Source organism: Leptidea sinapis, chromosome 22 (assembly GCF_905404315.1).
Source record: "Leptidea sinapis chromosome 22, ilLepSina1.1, whole genome shotgun sequence".
Classification (NCBI taxonomy): Eukaryota; Metazoa; Arthropoda; class Insecta; order Lepidoptera; family Pieridae; genus Leptidea; species Leptidea sinapis.
This window is the reverse complement of record NC_066286.1, coordinates 1,226,898-1,241,805: the sequence shown is the minus strand read 5'-3', so window position 1 is coordinate 1,241,805 and position 14,908 is coordinate 1,226,898. Positions and strand designations below refer to the sequence as shown.

At 34.7% G+C, this 14,908-nt stretch overlaps 1 protein-coding gene across 1 annotated transcript in view; it reads left to right on the top strand.

Moving 5' to 3' along the window:
* The first annotated feature begins 13,607 nt into the window (after window positions 1–13,607).
* The window catches only part of LOC126971005 (phospholipase A1-like), a 53,981-nt gene continuing 52,680 nt past the window's right edge, over window positions 13,608–14,908 (top strand). The window contains exon 1 of the mRNA XM_050817175.1: window positions 13,608–13,848. The gene's annotated coding sequence lies outside the window, so the exon portion shown is untranslated. The remainder of the gene's footprint in view (window positions 13,849–14,908) is intronic.

Genomic DNA, 14,908 nt, shown 5'->3' with positions numbered 1-14,908 from the left:
ACGACAACGCAAGGAAACCACCGACCATTCCACGGAACTGAAGTTAAGTTCGGTCAGAATACTGTTCGGCGTTGTTTTTCTTGGACGTTAGAAGTCGAGAGTGCCGGATAGTATTTCCGCCAACGGGCTTGGAGTGTGTGACCCTGAGTTTCTAACATGTTTAATCTAGAACTCGTACTCAATAGGCGTACTGTCAGAATCGTAGAAATCAGCATTTGTCTATCCGATCCCAAAAAAGAGTGATACATTGTCCGGGTAACTACATGCATGACCATGGAGAGCATTTTAAAAACTTCTATGTTCACCAGTTGATCAACGAACGTACGACTTTTGCCATGGTTGATCAGCGGGCGTTATTATCTAAGTCATACATGGGCGGCGCTTTAAAAAAGCAAGGAAGAAGTTCTTGGCAGTTGAACTGGATATATCAACGGCCTGCAATCATTTATGACTGCTTTTGCAGCGTTTCTTTCAATACTTCCACCTTATTACATTGTGGAGGAACCACAGTGCAGCTTTCAAGGAACATGCTTCCCTGAAAGAGTCAAACGACCGTACATCACCTGATCTTATGTTTTTTTAAGTGAAAATAAGGGACGACGTTCAGCTGATGGTAATTGATACGCCCTGCCCATTACAAATTCTGAGCGGTACTACAATTGCGCTCGTCACCTTGAGACATAAGATGTAAAATCTCATTTGCCCAGTAATTTCACTGGCTACGGCGCCCTACAAACTGAAACACAAAATTGTTCACACATAACATCAGCATGCGAATTGTGAGTTAGCCGGGGCTTAATATATGCGCCTGATATTCATAATGAGCTTATTCGATTGTATACACCTGACAATTATATTCGTTGCAGAAATCACCGTCTTCTGGCGGTACCCGCGTGTCGCACGGTAGCACGCATTGCGGCGCCCGTGCCGCGAGTCTTTTCAAATTAGTTTGTATGGTAAAAATATTTTTGGATTAAAAACTTTTTTAAGTGAAATCACAACTTAGGAATTTAGCTATCACACATTTATAACGCAATATTTTAAAAGGGTCCCGCTGAGTATAGATATTATTCGCTCATCTTAGGTCTCAAAACATAAGTGTTGTTTGAATTTTTATTTTGAAGTTTAAAATGTAACCAATAAATACTATTACTAGAGCATCTTAATATATATATATCCAGTGTCCTGATTTTTGTTTCAAAAGAACTCCTAAACTAATGAACGGATTATAATGGCGATTACTACATGTATATACATGTATAGTTTACTCCAATTTGAGAAAGGGAATAGTTTTTACTTCGATTTGGGACCCATAATTATTTTTATCTATATATATAATAGATTTCCACGTATATAGTCACTCATCACGATATCTATGGAACCATTAGAGCTAAAGACTTGTAATTTGGTAGGAATATTCTTTTTTACCGAGTCCAAAATTCCATCCGCATGAGGTTTTTTTTATTATGAACAGAACAACGTCTGTCGGGTCAGCTAGTTTCTAATATTTTATTTTATATGGACAATTTTCTATGAGAGAATTTATTGACGCACGGTTTGACAGTTCTGCTGTGAAACAGCGGTGTGAAAAAAACAGTTTTTCTTTATTATGCACAGAACAAGTCGGGTCAGCTAGTATTATTGTCATATGTCGATGACTTTACAAATTCTAAATGAAGGCCAAAGTGGCATCCGAATACCAAGGCCAATTAAGTTATTATGTTAACAGAAATAAATATATTAACTAAAGGTTACATCGACCTCTTCCGATTCCGCTATGCGTTTGAGAATATTCAAATCAGTTACAAAATCTAGCGGCATTGACCGAACAATGTGACATTGACATTTATTTACTTAATAGTTTTACTTTATACGTAAATATCTTTATCTACACCCATGCTTTAAATCCTCTATTAATGATTCTGAAACAGTTAGCTTATTGCCAACATTAAACACCCAATTCTCAGATAACCATCATCCAAATGAGTGTTGTAATGTTGAACTGAATTTCATAACAACACTCCTTTGTTTTTTTTTTTCGATCCCTTCATGCGCAAAGAGTCTCAGTGCGTGGTATCTGTATGAATTTCAAAAAAGAACATTTTCGGTTACACGCGTTTCACACTACTGAACGTAGTGTTTAAATTCTCTTTGTACACTAGCAGAAAGTCAGCGCCGTAAAAAAGAGAGGTTATTCGAAGCCCCGCCATATTTCTTGAAAAAATGAGCGATTCAAGTTATGACAGCATACCGACAGATATTTTAAACGCTGCAAAAGAACATAATATCCAAGTGAATTTTAATAATTGCAACAAAATGTAAATTACTACTAAAAATAAATAATTCTTTCATTAATACTTAGTTTATTTGTATATAATCAGTAATGGATAATATTATTAGGTTACTACTAGGACTATCTGTTTTGATGTTAGCAGTAAGCTAACTGTTTCAGAATCTTTTAAAGTATTCATATTATGGGTGTAGATAAAGTTTTGTATGCAGTTGATAATTAGGTATTAAAACACTCATGTGATACTATTATCAATACAAACCTACATTCGTGTTTTAATACCCCTTATTACACAACAGTTGCATAAATAACTGATCCCTACTCTATGGTTTTACTAAAAGCGTAACCATAAAACATAAGATACATAATAGCTTTAAGGGTAAATGTATACACTTTTATAATAAAGCGACAAGTAAGGAAAACATTGCTGAATTATTACATCGTATCGAGCATACCAGCCTCCAGTATGGCCTTAAAATAAACCGGCAGAAAACAAAAATGATGATTGTCGATCGAAGTTAAAACAATGCACCAGATATAGTCGAGATTGCTAATTGCGAGGTTGTACAGTCATACATATACTTAGGATCACTGGTCGCTAATACTGGTGGCTCGGAAGACGAAATTAGAAGGCGAATTGCTATTACCAGATCTGCAATGCAGAAGTTGACGAGGATATGGCGGGATAGGAATATCACCAAAGCTACTAAAGTTCAGTTAGTAAGATCTCTAGTGTTTCCCATACTACTATATTTTGCCGAAACATGGACAGTCAAAGAACGAGAGAGACAAAGGATTGACGCACTAGAAATGTGGTGTTGGAGACGAATGCTACGAGTATCTTGGACACAACGTCGCACAAACGTCTCGATACTTGAAGAGCTCAAGGTGAAAGAAAGTTTGATCTATAGTCAGAGCCCATATCCTCAGATACTTCGGACATATCACGCGACGTGGAGAGCATGCCATAGAGAGACTTGTTGTTCAGGGAAGGGTTAACGGCAGTAGGTCAAGAGGACGCTCCCCTATGCGCTGGACAGACCAGACCAAAGCCCTAACCAATACTCCCCTCAACACATGTGCCAGAGAAGCAACAGCCAGGGATAACTGGCGTAGAATCGTTCGTCGTTCGATGAGACCATGACTGCTCTGTCAAGAGTAATCCGACGAAGAAGAAGAATGCCTTTTCATGTTTAATTACTATTTAGACACCTGTTTCGCTTAAAAACTTTCTTGAAAGTTAAACAGGTGGTATATGCATATAGACGAAGTGAAAGCACGATAATGCGTAATCAATTATATTTGTCAATGTGTGTGTAAGTGGTTTAAATTCTAAATACTAACTGCCTTATTCATAATAAAACGCTTTTAAACGGTATAAAGCTATATTAGTTAAAACGTGTTTTAAGTCTATCGAACGTTCGATAAAATTCCTTATTCATATTCGTCAGATAAATCTACCATAATTAATACGTCTCTATAGAACGCAATGTTGCCATTTCGTACAAAAAATTACGATGATGACTAATTTAATTAGGAACTGTCAATGGAAACAGACATCTTTTCAATGTCAATGGCTTATCAGTTGTCAAAAGTCGATGTCAAAATAATTTCAAAAAGCAAAGTTTTGAAGTCTGTCGGTTGTCAATCTTTGACGGATATCCAACAACTTTGGCGGGAAGCTATTTATCAGATTATTTAACGAACAGCTGATCGATGTCGGCCATGTTTTTTTGCGTTCGAGTTCTATTTTAAGCATAAAATAGGATTATAGAAGGGTCCTAGCTACTATAAGTCACGTCAGCTTTATAGAACAGATAATGAGCGTTTTAGCTCTCCGCTAAGTCATTATGAATAAGACAGTAAGGATCTAACGCCATGCGTGGCTGACTTTTTACGACTTGTCAGACAAAATCAGTTACAGTGACATTAGATTCGCTTACTTTTCTTTCCTGCTATACCTTCTATTAGACGATCTCGTCTCTCGTACATTTTGTCAGTCTTTACGACAGTATTGTAAGTGAATGGGAACTATCTACTAGAAAAAATGTCTTACATTAACTTTGAAAAGGCAAAACAGGGCCACAGATAATGAAGACTAATCTTAGAAGAAGATTAATCTTTTATCAAATTAAAAATTTTAAAGTTCAAAATAAGATTTATAATAACTTACTGAATGTCAAAAACTACCAACATTTATTATACCCATTCAAAATAGTATGCTTTAGACCAGAAGAACGGGCGCAAGAAACTCAGCGGGCTTTTTTTTAAATAAAAATATGGATTACAATGCAAATTCGTAAAATTTTTTTTTTTTTTTTAAATTAAACAGCTTTCATTATTGATTTGAGTTATTGATATAGTGTTAATAACTAAGTAGAAAACTGTAGAGAACTTTATATATATATATATATATATATATATATATATATATATATATATATACATATATTTTTATTACCAGTGGGAGGCTCCTTTGCACAGGATGCCGGCTAGGTTATGGGTACCACAACGACGCCTATTTCCGCCGTGAAGCAGTAATGTGAAAACATAACTGTGTTTCGGCCTGAGCGGACCGTAGCTAGTGAAATTACTGGGCAAATAAGACTTAACATCATATGTCTCAAGGTGACGAGCGCAATCGTTATGCCGCTCGGTATTTTTGGGTTTTTCAAGAGTCCTGAGCGGCACTACATTTAAATGGGCAGGGCGTATCAATTTCTATCAGCTGAACGCCATGCTCGTCTCGTCCCAATTTTCATAAAAAAACATATATAGAAATTTGCTCCTACTATTTCCTCTTAACTCCTTGTGTCTGTTATTTAAGTGTATACCGTTAACAAGTTATCTTAGAGATAAATTATGTCTTAGTTCACAGCCAGCGCACCGTTAAATAAGATATAATTAAGCTGACTGCTTATTAACAACGTTTACATCTACATGTTAAGTCTATATAACTTGTAATGTTTGCCTTGATCTATTTTCTTTGATGCTATTGCTATTTGTGCTAATCACACATTTTAGTGTCTTTTAACACATTTATCACGGAGAGTGTTCCGAAGACCTGTTTAACCTGATTCGTGCCACCGAATTCCAGCTTCGCATGAAACGCCACTAATTAGGATATCATACCCACTATGTCTGGCATTCTAATGCAGAGCGGTTTTTAAGGACTTTCTTACACGTACAATCCGAAACATCCTAGATTGGACTTATGAATAGACTGGAAGAACAGTTTCGCATGGCATATAGTAGGAAAAAGTTCGCTGAGGGAATGGTTAACCTCTAGTAGTAGAGAAGCACATGAAGAGAGAGATAACGGGCAGGATAGGTGGAGAAGTATGTATCTAGCGCGTGGTGATATGATGAGAGAGCCGTGTCGTCATTTGTTTTTGATTGCTGAAATCCGTATTTTATATTCAATGTGTCTCGGGATGTAGTAATAACTAGAACTTTAGGAGTAGTAACCATATACTATTTTATACGAAAATACCCCGCATAGGGGGTTAATTCTAAAACCCTACCAGTCTGTAGGGGCTCATACAGGACATAGAACTTAGCCTCCGTTTTAAAAATTAAGGTGAATTTTGCTAAGATAATATTAAAGTAGCTGCGGACTGGTATGATTTTGGAATTGCCCCTATATGGGGTATATTCGTCGACGAAATAGTTTATAGTTACTACTCCTGAAGTTTTAGAAATTATTACATGCCGGGACACATTGTATATGCGACGTCATCGCTTCGGCCTATTCAAGGGTAATATTATGTGAATGCTTTGCAAGAACAAGGGCAAATACACAAATAGGACATTCAATACTTATTTATAACATAATGCGAATTCCATACGTGAGATAGTTAATAGCAAGTCAAAATTCTGTAGAATATATTATATACAAATAAAAATATGTTATTAATAAATTTAAAATTTTTGTATCATCATCATCATCATCAGCCGGAAGACATTCACTGCTCTACAAAGGCCTCCCCCAAAGATTTCCACGACGATCAGTCCTGCGCTGCCCTCATCCAACGTTTTCCGGCGATCTTGACCAGATCGTCGGTCCATCTTGTGGGGGACTTCTAGGAATTTACTGCCCCAACGGCCATCTGCCCGTCAAACTATGTGCCCTGTCCACTGCAACTTCAGTTTCTCACTAATTTGGGCTATGGTGACTTTGATTCTCCTACGGAACTCCTCATTTCTGATTCGATCTCGCAGGGAAACTACGAGCGACTATGAGCTTTCTCAGAAGACCCATTGTTAGCACCACGTCTGCGTACCGTAAGTCATGACTGGCAATACACACTGGTTGAAAACCTTCGTCTTCAGACACTGCGGTATTTGGAAATTTTTGTATATAATATATAAAAAGCACGTACACCTTCCTTAAACTTCCTCTGGTGTTGCAAGAGAATGTGGGCGGCGATGATCACTTAACACCAGGTGACCCGTACGCTCGTTTGTCCTCCTATTCCATAAAAATAAATTAAACGGTTTTAATAAAATGAATACTTTTGAGATCATATTTTTTTCTCAAGTTTTTATTGAACAGTTTATAAATATATGTTTTATTTATGTAGAGGAAACAAACAGTATTACCATAATAAATATTAGCAAAACTTCAAACTAACACCTCACCAGTGGTATTTCCAAAAGTTATACAACACTTTTAATTAAAATGTAACGATATAAACCACTAAAACCATGGAAGTTATAAGTAAGTAAGTATATCTTTATTTGAAACAAACACTACAATACAGGAAAACATTTACAAAATGTAATAACAAACAATATGAAAAGCTTATCTAAATAATTACGAATATAATATACATGCCTAATCTACTTAAAGTACATTAAGAATCAAAGAAAAAAACTAAAGTAAGGCTTATTCTATATCAACATAATAAGGTGGTTTGCAGGGTTTTGTCCCAAAAAGTTTTCTACTCAGGATATTAGTTGGGTATAACCCAACACTGATTTTCAGTAGCTGCCTTCAAGATGGCGGCCATCGCGAGTACAGGTGCTTCGATTATTAAATATAATGACTATGTTTAAATGATAATAATCAAAACATAAGGTAAACATTATTTTGTTGTAGACGGCTAGGTACAGACACTAACATAATAATTATTCACATTAGCATAACAGACAAATAACCCACGACCTCCGGCGTTCCGTGCCGGTGCTCTAACTAACTGAGCCAACGGTTCGAATAACGAATCGTAATAAAATCTTGTATGCTTTGTTCAACTCTCAGGTGTGGCTTCATCTACAGGATCTACTTTACAGTTGATAACCTGCTCAACCCCAATTTTTCCATATTAGGAAATTGACTTGAGATGTCGATCTTGTAAATCTAAACAATTTGTTATGTTTTTAAAGTGATAACCCTCACTTCTAGGATTAATACACAAACAAAATTTGAAAAACAAAATTTTATGAACGATGCGGGACACGACCTCCAGCGTTCCGTGCCGGTGCTCTAACCAACTGAGCCAACCGTTCGAGTAACGTATCGTCATAAAATCTTGTATGCTTTGTTCAACGCTCAGGTTGTGGCTCCATCGGTTCGAGTCCCACATCATTCATAAAATTTTGTTTTTCAAATTTTATTTTTGTATTAATCCTAGAAGTGAGGGTTATCACTTTAAAAACATAACATATTGATTAACATAATAATTAATAAGTTATATAAGTTAGAACACGACTACAAACTCTTATTTAACAATACTACAAACTACTATTATACAATACTACAATGAATTAGTTACAATGAGTTAAGTTTGTACACAAATAAAAGTAAAAATGGGGTTTAAGAAAATCAGTAATTATTTCTTTACATCGTGATGTAGGCCTTCTGCAGCGTAATCCTGTTATACTTAACAGCTATATTATGTAATAATTTATATAAAAATATTATGTGTGTGACGCGAAGGTCTTTCAAAGAACTTCAATCATTGGAGTCTAAATAAAACGTGGGATCTAAATGTTGCCCGAATTCTAAAAGCTTAATGATTTTATTTTCAATACGTTCTAAGCAGCTTATATGAATATTATAGCAGGGGTTCCAAGCCAATATATACTCCAGACGTGACCTGACAAAAGCGTTGTATAAAATTAAGTATGTTTTCGATTTCTTAAACTTACTTCCCTGCCTTAAAATTAAACCAAGCATTTTATATGATTTATTAATGATATGATCATAGGGGACTCTAAATGTGAGTTCACTATCCAGGATTACCCCCAAATCTCGAACCTATTTAGCTCTTTTTAATTTTCTGTCATATATCTGATAATTATACAGTTAAGGGTTACATTTTCTTGAAAAACTTATGGCACAACATTTATCTATATTCACAGTGAGACTATTTTTGACGCAGTAATTACCAAGGTTATTCAAGTCAGACTAGAGGAGGATGCTATCATCTGAATTCTTAATTTTTGTAAATATTAATTACTATCATCAGCGTATAGAAGAGAGCTTGTATTCCGAAATCCTTGAATAATAAAGGGCCAAGATGAGATCCTTGGGGAATGCCATTAGTAATGGGGACAAAATTTGAAGTATAAGCCTTTAGTAATAACTGCTTGAGTTATATGTGTAAGGTAACGTTCTGTTAAGAAGGTTGTAATGAATTGTTAAGTTTGTGTGTTTGGGTATGAGCAGCGTGTATTTGTGTGTGAGGATGTTTGTTTATGTGTATGTAAAATATATTACATTGTAACATCATTGACAACTTATTTATTGGAACAATTTCCATTACCAGTTAGTGCAATGTAAAACAAGTCTCGTTTACTACTCATTAACAGCATCGCGAGTAGGTGTTAGATTTAAGTAACATTCATTAAATTGTTTACACCGTGTAAACATATACGTAGTACATATACCAGTTTTAAATGTCATTTGCGTAGGTTGTGGCTTCATGTGTACCGTTCCAGGAGAGTTTGGTATTCTGCCTGAACCAGTGATCTCTTCAGCATCAGAATCTTCTGAGATTCTCCTTATGTCTTCGTCTCTTATCTCGTCATTTCAACACAACAATATTTAGAAAAAAGGACTAACATTACGCGAGCAAAAACTCTGAAGAAAATACTCTTAATCTTAGATTATCTAAGAAATAAAATGGAGTTGCGGTGCGGATTTTTTACCGCACGTATACTCTGTGGACTTCTTAGAAATTGACAAGTGATGTTCAATCTTTGAAATATATTTCTGCAGAACTCGTCTTAGGGATGAAGGGTTATATCAAATATAAATATATTATTTTTGGCAGTTGTAACTGATGCGCGATATAAGAGGTAAAAACCATGTTAAATCAAATAGGTATAATATCGTAAAATCAAGCGGTACACCCGCAGGAGTAAAAAAATAAGGACTCCGTGTCACCTTACTTAACAGTGAGGCACCAATACAAGCCGATAAACGTGTAAATACATAGCCCCACGCATACACTTACACTAATACAAGCCGATCGGCCGCCATTATGAGATTTGCCATCGTCTGTGACAGATCGCGATAAAATATTTTAAAAATGCCGTCGAGCGTTGTGAAAAAGTGTATTAACAATAATATAAAAGTATTTGTGGATATATGATTATTTAAGGGAGAAAAAATTGTGTAACTGATGTACCCCGTAACCGCACACCCACTAGCATAAAGGTGCTTCACTTGCTAACATCACGGCGCGGAGTCCTTCTTTTTTTACTAGTCCGTGGCGGTACAGAACATCTGGTATAGGAGGCTTTGAAGAATAAAAAAAGGCGTCAAATCACACGATAAGCTTGAACTCACCAGTGCAAACCTTTCAAAACGAACATAAAAATATAATCAGTAATTTTGTTTGTTTTATGTTCGTTTTGAAAGGGAACATAAACAAGCAGTTTCTTAAAGTGAAACTTTTATTACATCGTCTGTGTGTTGCATGTCGCGTGACGGTCGGGCGGCGTCTATAGTTCGCAGCAGCTGACCGTGTAGTGTATAGACTATTACTGATTTGTGCCAGTGTTCCACGCTATTTTGTTTGTTTTTGTCAGTGTTTAATGTAAATGTTGTTATTTATTAAAGTGAAACTTTTATTTGCTTTTGGTAAACAACGACACAGCTAGTGAGTCCAAAAAAACTGATCAACGAGGAAACAGCAAATATAATAAACAATTTTTAGTTAAATGTCTATCACGTGAAAAAAAAATCACTTTTACCGTGATTTCATAAAACCACACAATCCTTTTTTTGTTATGAAATGATAAACAGTAATCTTAGATAATTTATACTTCTAGATAGAGTCTCTTGCTGTTAGAAAACCGATGAAAACAGGTCAGGAATATTAGTTTAGTGTGCGCGACAAGCTATGTCTTGGGATTTGTATGATACTTCGTGTTAGTGTGCGTGATTTGCTCAAAATATAGGTTAGTTCTAAAGTCTATTTTTTTCGACGATTTCACAGCTGTCATAGTCTACCTATATAGTCTGCCTATATCTACCTTATACGTCATAAATGATCTAAGCTCTTAGTTATGTGGACATTGAATAAAGGCCAAAAAATTTAATATCTGATATGGACTTATGGCGTGTTTCGGAACGCTTGTATGGGAACGTTAACGTGTTAGTACGATATACCATAGATAATTTATACGTCTAGATAGACCCTCTTGCTTTTAAACAACCGACGAGAGTGCGTGACAAGCTAAATCTTACACTCACGATTTGTATGTCACTTTGTGTAAGTGTGCGTGCATTGCGCAATAAAAAGGTTAATTGTCAACGTCAATTTTTTTCGACGTTTTCACAGCTATCACAGTATATCTAGACTAATAAATGCTCTAAGATATATTTAACTAAATTTTTAATTGTACATCTAAAGACGTACGTGGAAACGTCATTTTCGTTTCAGTTGAGGTATACCATAATGAAGATGCATAACTTGGTCTAGATAGTTTGTGTAAAATGCGTCAGTAAAAAAAAATATGTTTCCTATAGATAATAATACAATGGGACGTTATTGACTCTTAAGCCGTGACCTTTTAAAAGATTACTATTCTTCAAATTAATAAGTATTTATCGTCTTAAGATTTTAATGATGTGATGTAATATTATTATGTTATTTAATTCTCAATGTCCTCTCAAATTGTTATTTGTAAATAACTATGTATTTATAATAAATTTAGGATGTTTTATCTGTCAGAACTTACATATTTAATTAATATAAAAATCGTAGGTTACTGAAGGTATAAATTACCTTAAGATTTAATTAATTTTTTTTCGGATGCGGAGGACAAGCGAGTATGAGTGATGTATACCTGATTATGGTTATGTATAAGTGATCACCGCCACTCAAATTCTCTTGCAACACTATATTACTTATAATATATAAATCAATTATAAAAAAAATAATAAAAAGGGCTTAATGGTTTATAATTTCTACGCAAAAAAGCCGCTAAAATCACATCATTAAAGGTTTCGAAACGCAACGCATATGGTTCGTGTGAGAGAGACAAACTTATGCAACGACTGCACTGCGTCATCTCTTTCTCACACCGCGGACTACAGACAAATGTCGTTCATTCTTCCATAAGCGATTCAAACGCCATTCAGTTATACGCACTTCATGGTACGAATCTTAGCGATTCAGTTTAGGTATATAAACTGATCTGCATCGGAATCGAATAGTTAGTTAAAATTTGATGGTAGGACTTCTAGACTAGACAGATTACAACGATATATTTCTTTAAAATGTACATACATTTATCCATGACTCGTAAACAAGCATTAATATTCATGATACATTCGTTTGTACTTACTAATTGGGTCTCGTTGCTTCCTTAGTCATTAAAAACTTATACGGATGATAAGTCGCCAAAAAGAAGTAGTATTTATAAAAAATCTATTTATTATCATTTTGTTTCAATTATATAAAATTACATTATTAGTAAAGTATAACAATATTAAAAGGCTCTTATCTAATACTTAAAGTATTGAATAAAAACCGCAAAATACTATAAATAGTAAACCGCAGATAAGTTGAACAAGAAGCTGGTAACATTTCCTCTTTGAATTGCCAAATTTATTCTTTGATCACAAAACGTGCCAGATCTCGGGTCACCTCTCAAATGATTCGTCTGAACAACTCTTTAGTAATGGTTCATGCTGATGTACTCAATCCATATTCGCTTCAGCATACACTTTTGAGATTTGCACAGGATTCCGGCTACATTATGGGTACCACAGCGGCGCCTATATCTCCCGTGAAGCGGTAATGTTTAAGTGTTACTGTGTTTCGGTCTCAAGGGCGCCGTAGCTAGTGAAATTACTGGGCGAATGAAACTTGACATCTTGTCTCAAGGTGACGAGCTCGGTTATAGTGCCGCTCAGAATTTTTTCGTTTTCAATAATCCTGAACGGCACTGCATTGTAATGGGCAGGGCGTATCACCTACCATCAGCTGAATGTCCTGCTCGTCTCATCCCTTATTTTCATGAAAAGACTCTCCGCAGCTATGACCTACAATTTTGAGCTCCTTAGGCCCGCCCGTTTCGCTGGAAAAACTTTTTAGCTACCGGTTTTTAGACAATAAGGGGTGTCATTTAGACCCCGGTCTTGAGGCCAAAACACGTAAATATAATCTACTTCTATTGAATTAAAATGATGTCTAAAAAGTCTCCTGCAGTCTACTTTCCAAACGCAAATTTTCAGCAGTTTCAGCTGATTCTGTTGAGAGGGCGCTGATGATTCTACATAAACGATCCACACTCGCGGCCTTTCACCGTTTACTCCAAGGAATCAATGTCATACCGTCAGGTCTCGCCGTTGTCATATTGTATTTTAAAGTTATTCACTAAAAATCAACACTATTTTAATCAACGTGACGTTTTTTTCTGTAACAAACTTTAAAAAAAAGAACAACAACTTCAGGGGGACTTTTATTAGATTTTAGAGAATTTATTGGCACCACTGATTCAAACATACATTACTCTACAGTAGGCATCTTCAGGAGCTATTGACTCGCCAAACGCTGGAACGAGAATAAACATACTTTAATAGAGTACATATATTTAAAATAGCAATATGAAGAATCTGTAAAACATAAATTATTTTTTTTTGTAGTAAATGTGTGTTATAATATATAAATGTATTTATGACAAAAAATCTCGTTTCTTTTTCTATCGTAGATTGATTTTTTTATTAAAATAGTGTCGCTATTTCATTTTTTATTCCAATGAAACAAAATAAAATAAAATAACTCACCTATTGCATAAACCCGTCCTGCGTGCGTTTGCGCTGATAGCGACTGTATCCTTGTCCTTAAACTTGCTGCAGCTTTTCGTAATCGCGCTCGTGTTCTGAATGTGATGTGATTAAATAATATATAAAAAGTATCAGTATTAAATAAAATAACTTAAAATGTTTCATTAATATAACTTGTAACATGCTATATATTATGTCTATTTATAATAAAATAATAACAAGAGTTTAGTGAAGTTCTATGTGGTGTCGGTAAAACTGGTACTAGACAATAAAATCAGTTAAAATTGTGTTGACGTGTGTTATGAATATTTTGGTGAGTTTTATTTTCAATTGTATTTCTCTTAGTCGTAGAATAATGTAAAATAGATTTATTGTACAAAATTGTACATTTCAAGATCTGTACTCCGAACCTATATAATTTATTTATATGGGTACACGTACAGCAATGCACACCAGAACATTGTCAATAATATAATATTTTAACTTAGTCATTTTAAATATGCCTAACTTTTACAAGTAAACAGCATTCTGATATACAGGCAAATTACATTTTATGTATTAAATTTATTTATATTTAATTAGATTAGATTTACATCCATCCATTAATAGATGTACACTTAAACTTAAACATATGTCACAACATTTATCAAATAAAAAAGGATTGTGTGGTTTTATGAAACCACGGTAAAAGTGAAACTTTTTTTCACATTATAGTCATTTAACTAAAAATTTTTGGAATAACATTCCATTAAGGCTATAACAATCGCTTTATCAATCTTAATTTTGTAGTTGGAAAATTGGAATGATAATAGGAAATAATACAAATAAACAAAATAACGTGGAGCACTGGCACAAATGAGTAATTATAGTCTATACACTACACGGTCAGCTGCTGCGAACTATAGGCGCCGCCCGACCGTCACGCGACATGCAACACACAGACGAAAAAGTTTGAGACGATGTTATAAAAGTTTCACTTTAATAAAAAGAATAAGTATTAAAAACGAAAACTTAATAATATTTATGAAAAGTGGTAAACTATGAATATAGGTATTGTAATAATATACATCAGTATTATTGGTGCATAGTTATTACAATTTATAATTTAAGGCCTTAACAGTGTACATTTCTAAGGTTTTATATATATACTAGCTGACCGGCTAAAGTTGTATCGCCTTAAAAGTTAATAAAAAAAAACATTTGGTGTAAGAAACAGTTAACGACCGATTGTAAGACCTACTGAATATACCTACATAATATAAAATTTCATAAAAATCGATCAAGCCGTATCGGAGGAGTATGGCAACAAACACTGTGACAAGAGAATTTTACAATAGACAGATATTAAAGGGTTCACAGGATGAAGCCAAAAA